This window comes from Tenrec ecaudatus, chromosome 1, assembly GCF_050624435.1.
Source record: "Tenrec ecaudatus isolate mTenEca1 chromosome 1, mTenEca1.hap1, whole genome shotgun sequence".
Lineage (NCBI taxonomy): Eukaryota > Metazoa > Chordata > Mammalia > Afrosoricida > Tenrecidae > Tenrec > Tenrec ecaudatus.
The window spans coordinates 15,647,443-15,660,323 of NC_134530.1; positions in this window are offsets into that span (position 1 = coordinate 15,647,443).

Genomic DNA, 12,881 nt, shown 5'->3' on the forward strand with positions numbered 1-12,881 from the left:
ACAGCACAGGAAACCTCCCTCCCACTTATAAGCCCACATGCCTTTGTCTCACACCCTATATATCTCCGTCCGCCCCAACACCCTGACCTAACACACTGGGTTGTGGAACTCACCCAGGAATCTTCCCTCACCTCAAAAATAACTCACCTCTCTATACTTCTCACTCCTGAATAAGCCTTGCACCCTCCTGCGCCTCCATCTCCAACCTTTCACTCTTCCTCTCCCATCCTGTGTTTGCCCCTCCTGGGGTGGGCTGGGGAGGACACGGCTGTGGAGAAGCAGAGCCCAAAGGGCTTTATCGTGTGGTGCTGTAACCACAGAAGGGGGCAGGGCTTGGCACTTGAAGGGCCACCACAGTCTTCCTCAATTTAGGATGTTGGGTGCTTGCCCAGTTGTTGGCCCCAGGCTGGGCTTGGCACCTTCCTCTAACAAGTGTGTCTGTGCCTCTCCTCATCTCCCCTAAACTCAGTCTTTAGGTTTAGGACCCACCCTCTACCTAGATGGATTGATTACATGATGTCTCCTTGCATTTGGAAATATGTGAGCCACGAGGTGCCTTGGTAACGTAGTGGGTTACTCACCCCAAACTTAGTTCAAAACTGCCAGCAGCACCTCAGGAGTCATGAGGAAGGGGGGAAGCAAGGGCCTGATTGGAGAGCTCAAAGTTTCCTTTTCTCTGGGACCACCATTACCTAGAAGCACCTGAACCTCACGCCCACCAGGGGTAGGGCCTGTCCAGCCAGACCCTGAGGGCGTTAAACCCAAAGGTATGCCTTGCTGTATCTTGTGACGATTGCACATGTCACATGCCAATGTGTAGGTTCCTGCCAATCCAGTTCTCCCTGTCTCTTAGGGGCCAATCTAACCCACAGCAGCTGTGTTTTCTGTCTTTCTTTCTTTTCTTCTCCTTCTTCTTATTCGTCAATTTATAGGGGCTCATACAGCTTTTCTTACAATCTATCCATTGGTTCAAGCATATTTGCATATTGAATGCTATTATATGCAAAACATTTTCTTTCTACTTGAGCCCTTGGTATCTCTCCTCATTTCTTTTTCCTTTCCTCCTGCATAAACTCTGGAAAATTTATGATTTTTTTTTTGCCTCTTGCATTGACTGGGTTTTCCCTTCATCCACTTTGGTATTCTCTATGCACCTGGGAGTTTGTCATAGGTAGATCATTGTGATCAGATCCACTTTCCTCCTCCCAGCTAACCTTTTCCCTACTGGTATGATTACTCTCATTATTGGTCCTGAGGGGTTTATCTGTCCTGCATTCTCTGTATTTCCAGATCTCACCTCTACTGATGTACATGCTCTGGTCTAGCCAGACTTGTGAGGTAGAATTGTGGTCATGATAGTGGGGGGAGAGGGAAAAAGGGGAAGCCATCAAGAACTAGAGGAGAGTTACATGTTTCATCAGTGGTATACTGCACTCTGACTGGCTTGACTCGTCCTTGTAAACCTTCTTTAAAGGGATACCCAATCATGTACAGATGGGCTTTGGGTCTCCACTCCACACCTCTCCTCAAGTACATTGATGGGATATTTTTTTCTGAGTCTTTGATGCCTGATACCTGTCACTGTCTACACTTCATGATCAAACAGAGTGGTGTGTGTCTGCCTTGTGGACGTTGATGCTTCTCAGCTAGATGGTCGCTTGCTTCTCTTCAAGCCTTTAAGACCCCACGTGCTAGATCATTTGATACACAGGCACCATCAGCTTTCTTCATCACATTTCTGATGCACCTACTTTGACTTCAGCCATCCTGTCAGGAATGTGAGCATCATGGAATGCCTGGTTGTTAGAACAACGTGTTCTCGTGTCAAGGGAGGAATTGAGTAGAGACCCAGTGTCCACCTGGTAGCTTAACACTTAACATATAAATATATCTGCAGACATCTCTCTCCCTATCGTTACATATAGTATACTCGCATGTGAACATGCTGTGTGAAGGCCTTTCTAAATACCCTTTGCGTCCTAGTTCTTAACTCTACTTCCTTTCACGTTCCTCTTGTCCCACTATCATGCAGGACCTTCATTCAGGGTTCAGTAATTGCTCTGGTTTGCACTGCCCTTCATTTAGTCCCACCAGGCATCATACACCCTCCGTGCCATTGATTTCAGATCACTTGCTCCCTTTTCCCTAGGTCTGTTCACACCCACTGCCTTTATATTGCTGTCCTCTCATCGGAGTACCCCTGGAACCGTGGGTCCCTCTTCTCTCCAGATTGTTCATCCGGACCAACTAATCTTGATGGGGAGACAATATGTAGTCCTGAAAACCAGGTAGAGCAAAACAAAACAAACAAGAACCAACCACGCAAAAAGAAGTCTATAAATGCTTCCAGGTCTGTTTGTTGAACTTTGGTGTGTTTTGTAGTCTTGTCTGATGGGGTACAAAGGCCTGAGCCCCAACGTCTATTTTGATATTCTTCTGGGCCCTCATTGCTTTGCTCCCCTGGCAGCTGTGTTGTGCACCATTAGTGTTGTGCCCCCGGGTGTTGGGGTCACATCTGACACAATCCCAGCACTGTGTTTCCAGTGTGTTTCCCCTTAGCGCTATGGATCAGTGAGACATGACATGTCTCATGATGGGGCTGGTTGTCTGGTCCTCTCTGTGCATTGGATGTTTTGAGCAGGAATACCTTCCCCAGGACTTGGTGCACGAGGATGCTTTCCACACTCTCTCCTTCCCTCTTGCTTTGCTCCTATGTGCTCTGACCCCAATTGGGCTCTCCCTGAAGTGTAACTTCATTGCTGTCCTCTGACGTGAATTCTATGGGGGATGGGTGTCAGGTTATTCAAGTTGTTGGAATCGGGTTTGGGGGCGATGCCACAGACCTTCTGGTTCCTTGCTTCAGACCAGTATATTTCATTCACATCTTGACACATCACGTTGAACTCTGATACCTCTCTCCCTCTCCTGTGGAGGTATGAACAACACCCACCCCTTGTGTGGCCTACTACTCTGCTCCCAACTACCCATGTGTTTCTTTCCCCCTACTTTTTAGTTCACTGCCATATGCATCCCAGGATTGGGTCTGGGCCCTGGCGTAGGACCTGGACCACCCCACAGGAATGCATGTGTACAGGGACACAGCAGAGCACAGTTGGAATGTAAAGGTGACGGCTGTCTTTGGTATCCCCACACCCATACATTTAAGTGTTCACAGGCTGCAGGGGTAGTGGGAGCATCGAAGGTAAGTGGTTTTCAATTGAATGGTTGCAAGGGTACCTGGTTTACAAGGGGAGAGTCTACATGAAGTGGCAGTGTTTTCAGGGTGAACACTTTCCTGCTTCTCTCAATTTCGGAAGACCTAGCTGACCCAGCACGACACGGTCCAGTACAACAGGCTGCAGAACTACGTGCAGCAGATGCTGGGGGAACCCCAGGTTACTACAAAATGTTATCTGCCCAATGGGCTGGGCTTCTTTCCCTACCCAGGCTTTGACCTGGCCAACTATGAGGTCTGGGGTCTGCTCTGACCTCCACATCACTTCCTCTTTCCATAGCTGTCTGCCTCTCATGGAGTCAGCTGGAAAGGACAAGGCTGTGGAGGAGCAGAGCCACAAGTCCTTGTCTCCCTGGCCTGTGGTCACAAAAGGCAACCGGGAGGCACTTCACTGGCAAACACTGACTTCCACAATTCAGGATGTTGGATGCTCTGCTGGTTCCTGGACCCAGTCTGACATGGCGTCTTTCTCAAACAAGTATCTGTGTTTCTTTGATTGACATGGTTCTATAGAGAGACAAAACCAGGACACTGAGGATTTTATAAAGATTGACATACAGAAATACACAATGCATGAAACAAACAACTCATTAGTCTACAGGGCAGTACAAATGGCCCAATGCAATTAATGCTTAAGAGTCAGCTACTATACTGGAAGTTCAAGCGCTGCCGGTACAAGTCAAAGAAGCAGGCTCTCTGGCCAAAAGCACCAATCAGCACGGCAGGTCACCAACAGTCAACAAGATGACAGGGTTTGACAGTCCCCAGCGAAATGAATGTATACTCCAGTAGCATGGTGAAGCAGGCCTTGAAGGAACCTCAAACTACAGTGCCACAGTCCACAGGTTAGGTGACTCATAAGGAGTGTAGCTTGTAGGTTGAGGCAGAGAACCAGCTAAGGCAACCACACATTGGTCTGATCAGCAAAGAGCAAGAGACAGGAAAGGCAAGACTCTCCTAGCTGTTTATCTCTCCCCCATTTAATTAATCCCACATGTTCATTGGCCACGTTGGCACGATAAACCTATGCCTATCACAGTGTCTTTCGTCCTCTGCCTAGAACTCAGAAAGTCATGAGGATTAGGAGCCACTCTCTTCCGCGATGGATTACGTGATGTTCCCTTGCATTTGAGAAGCTGGTAGCATGAGGCACCTTTATGGTATGATGCGTTACTAACTTAAGACTTAGCAGTTCAAAGTGACGAGCTGCTCCCCGGCAGAAAGACGATGCTTTCTATTCCTGGGAGGAGTTACACTCTCAGAAATACCGTGTCCTGGAGGAGTAGCTAAGAGTCCGGATGGATCGAATCAATGGCATGGTGGGAGTCCAGTGAGAGCATCAGTTGGCATTATTAAACCAAATCCAGGGTTGGTGAATCGACTTGGGGCTCACAGGTTTTCTGAGTCTGTGAATCTTTCTGGGAGCCACAAGTCTTGCTTTCTTTCCAAGATGAGTTTGAACTGTCAACCTTGCAGTTAGTAGTGGAAACGCCTCCCCGCAGCGTCACAAGGCTTCCTTGGATCCATCGTGGCAAGTAATTGTATCACATGTGAGATCACTCAGGGGCAGTGGCAGAAAGCGTTCCTCCCATGTGTGTGACCCAGGATCCATACATTCCGGAGCTCCTACACTCCCCCACACCCACGGCCTCCCCGGACAGCTAACCCTTTCTATCAGTGGAGGGCTTCTGGTTTGTACTGTGCTGCTGAATGGGTTTCAGCCAGACCATGAGATAGGCTGAGTTTGGGAAAGAGATCACCTGGCCTCTCTTCCTGGTCTCACCCAAGCCTGGATGCTCCCCTCAAAGCTGCCCACCATAGGGGCCCCTGGGGGGTCAAAAGAGTGGGGAAGCTTTTGCAGAAGCTCTGCCCTCACAGCATTATGCCAGCTACTACAGTGTGACAGACAGTTGGATAACAGGGGCTCAAAACACCCCTAAGAGTACCTCTGAGAGGAGAACAATGGCCTCCCAGGTGCTGAAGACTCGCCCGACACTGGCTCCCACAGGCCATTACAAGGGGCCAGGCGACTACGTCTGCCAGATGCTTCAACACCAGGACTTTGCCTCGTTTTATTGAGGACATGCGCCCAACATACTTGGAAATACGCCTGCACAGACCTGGCCGTAACAATGTTGGCCGAGGTGGGGGTGTGTATGCTGTAGGAGGATGTGGTGTGGCCCAGGAGTAGGGCCCATTCTGAGCCTTCTTTGGACCCCTGCTCCTTGCAGATGGTGAACGACATGTGGAAAATGAGATTAATGGATAACCAAGAGCCTAGCAAGGCTGAGAACATCTGTACCAAAACAGTCTCCATAGTGTGCACCCAGATGGCCAGTTATTACCTGACATTAATAAGGACAAAGATGCAAGTGATAGGACTGCCTACCCCTGATGAGGCCCACTTTGTGGCCTCCCCAAATGTTCTCATCCCCTCTCACACCCAAATTCTCTCTACTTGGCCCTGGCTTCTTATGCCGCAAACCAAATGAACTCATACTTACCCACAAATCTAAACATTCTGTCCCATTTTCACTCAGTACCAAATTTGATCTAGGCCCGGGGTACACACAAACAGGCCTCCATGCACGACTTCCCCGACCTTGTGACACAACACATGCTCAAGACTTGATGGCCAACTTACACATTCCCATGTCGGAGGGAACGTGGGCAACATGAGGACGTTGCAAGGACCCGGTTAGAGTAAGTCCATTTCTAGGCCTTTACTCCCTAGCATCTCTCGGTGGACTTCAAACTTCCGATTAGCAGCTGAGCCATTGTCCCAAGTATAGACAACCCAGGGACCCCAGGACACAGGACTCACACCGCCAAAGAGGCCAGCATTCTCAAATACACTTAGCCAACGAATGGTCCCATAATTACTCCCCACAATTGTCAGGACACACCTGCACCATATAGTCCACCTGGGGATTCACATCGACCCTAGTAGACAGAGAAGAACGACTCCTTAAGGTCTCTGAAGTTGTCCATTCTCATGGAAGCAGACAGCTTCAGCATTCATCAGTGGACTTTTGAAGATGTGGTGGAACTGCAATTGTGGGTGTCTGGGATTTTACCTCAACCATTATGGGAGTAGACAGCCTTGTCTTTTTCCCTCAGAGGTGCTGGTGGGTACACACTGCTGGCTTTGAAGTTAGCAGACCAGACTCAACACAATGGGCCACCTGGGCTCACTTCACCTTTAGTAGCTCCTCCTCCCCAGTGTCCCCCAAAAAACTCCTCAGTTCTAATTCCCCAACTAACTTAATAACCACAACCCAACCCATCTGAAACTCTCAAAACAGACCAGAGCTTACTCCCTGACCTTGACAAAGCCTCTATCCACAAGCCCACTGAACACATGCCCAAGGCCCTAGCCAAACATAGGCATCCTTACCACTGTCACCTCTTTGAGGGGAATTGTCTGGAAACACAGCCCCTACACAGACCCTTGAAAACTCCCTGAATGAAGTCCTTTGCTGCCGCCACAACACTACCTAATTTCCACTGCAAACCTTCCAGCACCTGTCTTTGCCTATCAGCACCCCAACACCCCCACTTCCTTTACTCTATGTGCAATAACTTGACCTCATTCCTCATAGATACTGTGAAGGGCTCAAAACATACCATGCGGAGTGTTTTCAGTCAAATCCTCGCTGAGCAGGGTTGGCCAGGGTTTTTGGAGGCCAAACCACCACATTAAAAGTTTTCCCGGGTATTGGCATCAGCTACACTGTGTATAATACAATGAAGGGTTCCCTGGAAATTTGGGTGACAGCCAGACCACAGGTAGACAGGCATGATTAGGTTGGGTCAGTCCATTCCACACTACATGATGTGACACCCCCCCACATGACAGGTCCCCATGTGTAGGACAGCAGTGTGTGCAAGAAGGTGTCAGAAAATTCCCAGAGCAGGAGTGGAAGCCCAGCATGTGGTGGCAGCCGCTGGGGGCAGCCTGGTGGCCATTTCACTGGCATGCACTGGCAAAGTTCTTGCCATGTGTGTGACCCAGGATCCATACCATCCGGACACACTCCTGCACTGCTACCCTCTTCTTTCAGTTGAGAGCTTCTGGTTTGTACTGTGCTGTGAACATGTTTCAGCCGGAGCATGAGATAGGTTGACTTTGGGAAAGAGCTCTCCTGTCCTCGCTTCATGGTCTCATCCATACCTGGGTGCGCTACTCAAAGCTGCCCACAATGGGGGACCCTGCGGGGTCAAAAGAGGGGGAAGCTTTTCCAGAAGCTCAGGCCTTACAGCAATATGCCAAGTACCACAGTGTGACAGACAGATGGTTGTCAGGGCCTCCAATCATCCCATGATTTCCTCTGAGATGAGATCCATGGCTTCCCAGGTCCTGAAGACCTGGCTGACGCTGGGCCATCCGGACCAGGACTAGGACCTGTGAGCCTGGCCATTGCAGATGCTCTGCTGACAGGGGATCCACTCCTTGTATAACGGTTACTTCCTTAACATGCTGGGTCCGTTACCTTTAGTCACTTCTCCCTCCAGTACCAGTACCAGGCACTGCGAGACTGTGCATTTCAGATGCTGTGGGGCTGTGATCCCCTCATTCTATCATGGATACACACCATACGCGTTTGGAATTATGCCTCATGCATACACTGACATGGCCATACATAAGATTGGCAGGGCTGGTGTGGCCCAGGGCTACAGCCCATTCTGACCTTCCTCTTCCTCCTGCCCCTCTCACTGATTCTGCACAGTTTCTGCAACACAAGGACGAACATCGCATACTCAGCAACCTGGGGGCAAACATCTGCATTGTGACACTGTCTACAGTCCATTGCCAGACAGCCAGCCACCCATTAATAAGAACGAAGATGCAAGCTGAAGGGCAGCCTGGCCTCTATGCTGCCCATCTTATACACCCACTAAAATCCTCCAATTGCCGGCCCACTGCACCCAATTCTCTATACTTGAGTTTGGCCTCGTATGCTTTCCACCGACATCCTCCAAGTCATACATACCCCCAAATCTGAACTTCTGCCCAATTTCGTGGTCCGTGGCTTTGACTTCAGGCACGAAAATACATCCCCCTCCGTTCCAACAATGGTGTGGGCAATAACTTGGCCTCGTTCCCCTAATTACTGTCAAGGGCGGTTTCCACAATGAAAGTACTCATCTGGTGAATCCTGGCACAGCAAGCTTGGCATGGACTAAACAGAATCCTGAACCCACCTTACTCAAGGTCATTCCTGCACGAGCAATCAGCTATTCAGTATAAGAGCAAAGGAAGACCACCATCAGAGTTTAAGTCAGAGCTCAACCACAGGCACAGGGTCAGAAAGAGACAAAAGGGCGGAGTCGACTGAGTCCCCCTCGTCCTCAAATCTTGCTGTTTCATCTGTGTGGAACAGTTGTGGAAAGAGAGTGTGCTGGAGCTTTAGGCCTGGAAGATGCTGGAGCCTCTAACGCTGGAGTTCAGGTCGGGACTGCAGTCTGGATCCTGCCAGGAATCAAAAGACATGCTGTGGACTCAAGAGCAAATGGGGAATTGGGAATCAGTTGGCAACTAAAGGGTGAGCTTGGCCGGGTGTGCCTGGGATGCCGGGACTGGGAGAGGAGCAGTGACTTCCACTGGCACTGTCAGGTAAACGCTGGCCTCCTAACTGCATGGTCAGTGCTTCACAGACCTCACGTGCTCTTTGAGAGAAAGAGGAGGCTGTCTGCTCCTATTAAGTTGGATAGCCTGGGTAACCCCATAGAGGGCATTTGTAAGTTACTATCTACTGGAAACCCTGGTTTTCATGCTTTTAGAACGGGACCCGGGCCCTGGAATTCTTGAGTCTGGAAAGAGAATGGGGACATTTGAATCACTGATTCTAAGAGACGAACAAGCATCCCCAGGTCCAGAAGGAGGAGTCCTTGTGATTCCTGGGTCTAATTGGGGAGCATGGATCCTTAGGTTTGAGGGGGCTGGTGGTAGGCCCCTGCGGTCCCCAAATGTTAAAGGGAATGCCCTAGCATTCCCCAAATCGAGGCTGGCAGCTGAGATTTCCAATTCGAAAACAGGAATGAGGTAATGGGGAATCTCTAGGATTAGAAAGGATGCCAGGGTACCTGTACCATGAATCTTGAAGGCAGTAGAACATCATGACGTTGCCAGGGTTCCGCAGATAAGATGGAGGCTAGGATCAGATTTGTGACCTCCAGGCCTTACAGTAAGGGGGGCGGGTGGCTTTACAGGAATCAGAAACTCGGATCCCACACTTCTTGGAAGTTCCCTGAGCCCTCGGTCTTTGAATTTGGCAGGGAAGCCCGGAGCATGGAATTCTATGCGACTTGGGAGAAAAGCGGGTGAAGTGTATTTTCACCCAAGGAGGCATGTCGGAGGGAGGAATCCAGGATGACATAGGACAGCTCTAGTTTTCCTTTACTCTGTGACCGTCATGTTCTGGAAAGACCTGATCCTCAAGCCCACCGAGTGCCAGGCCTGCCTACCTGGATCACGAGGGTGGTAAACCAAAAAGTCAAGCCTGAATTTCCATATCCCATAACCAAGGACCGTGTCGCCTCCCTTTCCCATCTCCTACAACCAATCCAGTTCCCCCTCTTCTGTGAGATCGCACCCACTGTAGCCGGGTTTTCCTTGGCTCCCACCAAAAGCAAGCAATGGATCACTTCCATTGCCATTTCTTACCAATGGTGTCAGGCATCCAGGTGCAGCCACTAGCTCACCTCAGCCATTGGCTGCATTTAGAAGTCAAGTCTAGAAAAGGATTCTGGTCACGGGGAAGGCAATCCAGTCTCAGTGCAATCACATCCAGACGACTTCTCCGTGGACTGGTTACAGCCAGTTCAGGCCTTCACAAGGCCGACCTCCATTGGTGGGGGTCGCGACCATCGCACCAGCACCCGCCAAGTGTGTTCACAGAGCCCTTCGAAAGCCTTGGGCTCAGCACACGTGAGCCCTCGAAGCCTTCGCTCTGGTCCCAGAGCGCGAGCTCCCGCTTCATGTGGCGCCATGCTCCCAGGTCACATCGGTTTGCCAGCCAACGATGGCTGCTCGCAACCCGTTGGCTCTCAGAGATGTCCAGTCCCACGTGCTCCTGCCTACTGACCGTCGTTGCTTGTTCGATTGGCGGTTGGCCTTGAAGGCTCGCGATTGGTGGCCCTGAGCGAGGGCCGTCTCCCATTGGTCGCGCTCCGCAATCCGTTATGGTGACGGCGGGAGGGGGCGGTGCCTCCCTTCAGCTTGGACTTTCCTTGTGGAGCCAGGCCTCCTCCCGCGGGATTCCCTCCTTCTGCTGGACTTCTGCCTCAGCGTCAGGCCGGTCCTGCCGCGCCACGTGGGAATACAGCCCCAGGGGACGCTGCCCGGACATGGCCGCCTGCAAGCGGGTCCAGAGCCCCCGGAGCTCCCTGCCTGGCCCCAAAGTGCGGCCCAGGACGCTGAGGTCGCGGTGGCGGTGGCTGGGGTGCAGTGGGCCAGGCTTTTCTCAGCCGCCCAGCGAGGGTGTCCAGGGACTCGAAGGGACACCTTAGCTGTGTGACTGCCAGGAGAGGAGTCTTTGGTTCCTGGGGGGCGCTTGCTGCTTGGCGTGCAGGGGAGGAGTCAGGAGTAAGGTCGCGAGCCAGGGGTCGCCTTTGGGGGTGGCGTCCTAGGTCATGCGTGGGAGGAGTTGCATCAGGCATTATCCTCTCAGAGTGACCCCGCGGCACAGGGAAGGGAGAGTCCGGGGTCCCGTCATCAAATTCGTGACAATCAGGGGACCCTCTCCTCGGACAGTTTAACCCCTGTCCTGGAAGCAAGAGGTCCTACTGGGTATGTCTGCAGTGTCTCTCTCCCCAATCAGTGTTGAGCTTACCCCTCTTTTCTGTGATGTCTCTCTCCTGCCCCTATGGGGCTTACTTACATGAGAGTCAAAAGTTCTTCAGGTCTGCACAGTAGTGAGGGAGCAAGGACTCAGCGACACTGCAGGACAGGGTGGAATTGCCCTGCTGATTTTGAGACTGCAATTCTGTATGGGAACAAAAAGCCTCCTCTTTCTCCCATGGCCCAACGCGTGGTTTTGAGCCACTCATCTAGCAGGTAGCTGCCCAACATGTACCACTGCACCTGGGGCATGTGCCACAACCACTGGACTCTGCTCGTCTCATGGTTGAGGACAAAACAGTGGGGAAGCCTTGGTTCCTGTCCTCCTTCTGGGGCTCTGGTGTACAAGGGATGGCGGCTGTCAGGGACCTGGAGCTGAGCCCCAGAGCACGGCCTAGTGGGTTGGTAAACCAGTGATCCTGCTTATTTCTAGATTGCAGTAAAGACGGGAGACTACTGGTCCACTGCCCTCAACAGCAGTACACCCAAGTTTGGGTTTGGTGGCCAAAAGCGACACAGTGGGCATAAGGAGGTCACTTGTGGCCCCAGTGCAGTAGGAAGAGAGCTCTCAGGGGCTGAGCGTCCAGTGCTTTTCTTTGGAGTTGGCTCAGAGTGGGGGACCGCTGCCCTTTGGGCTTTTAACCCTTCAGCAATCTCTGCTTTGTTCTTGTCTCCTCTTTTTTGTCAGCCTGCCCTCTAAGCTTCTTGTGACTCCCATGGTGCTCCACTGAAATCTCCTTCATTTAAGAACAGGAGGGCGTTATCACCTACCTCAGCAGCAGCCTGCAGTTCAACCAAAGGTCCCCACCCCAATAGAGCACTCAGTGTGAACTCCCTTGAAAGAAAATATGTAAAACTATTAATAATCTGAAACCACAGGAGAATATCGGTGATGTGTGATGGTTATCATGGCTTCCCATTAGAAGACACACATATCAAATAAAAACAAGATTTTTTATCTTTCAATAAGAAACACAAAGCATATTCTGTAGTCTTTTTTAGACATGACAATAGTTGTGGTAGTTACATAATCTCCTGTCAACTGGTGGTTAGTAAGAAATAAGGGGTGCAATTTAGCCTGGCAATCAGGTCACAGTTGGATGCCCTCATTAAGAGGTGCCACAGAGGTAATTGGCTCACTGGAGGTCAGATCCACACTCTCTGTGCTGCACATTCCTGTTGATAAGGCACGTGGAGCCACACTTTTGACAGACAGAGCCCTTGAGATGCATCCAGCACCATTGGATCCACAGGACTTTCCACCCACTTGTCTCTGATCTTCTTGTATTCTGCACTATTGCCTGTGCTGCATGAGGCTGAGCAGGAATTTAGGGACTGGTATCAGACATATGGGCTAATGGAAGACTTAAGGATTTGACCTAGTGTGGGCTGGGAGGGTTTCCTAATATTCAATTACTCATTGATATAAAGTGGTTTTTGCATTTAAAGATGAACTGAAATATATACCCAGGACTGAAAAAAATCACTTTGATATTCTGGCAGACTGGTTATAACCAAATAAAGGCTCTTTAAATGTACAACACATTTTAGTGGCTGTCGCTTTTTTAACCCATAATAGTGTCTCAGATATTTTTATATGCTCAATTTTCATTCTCATATGCTTCAAGGAATATTTTGACTTTACTCTTTATTTCCTCAAGCACACAATGGTTTTTAAGTAAAGTTTGGCTTATTTCCATGTATTGGACTATTGGAAGGTGATGATTCTATGCTTAATCTGATTTTTATAATTAATAAAATTATTTAATGGAAATTTATCATGTGCTAGGTCAATAAGTTATG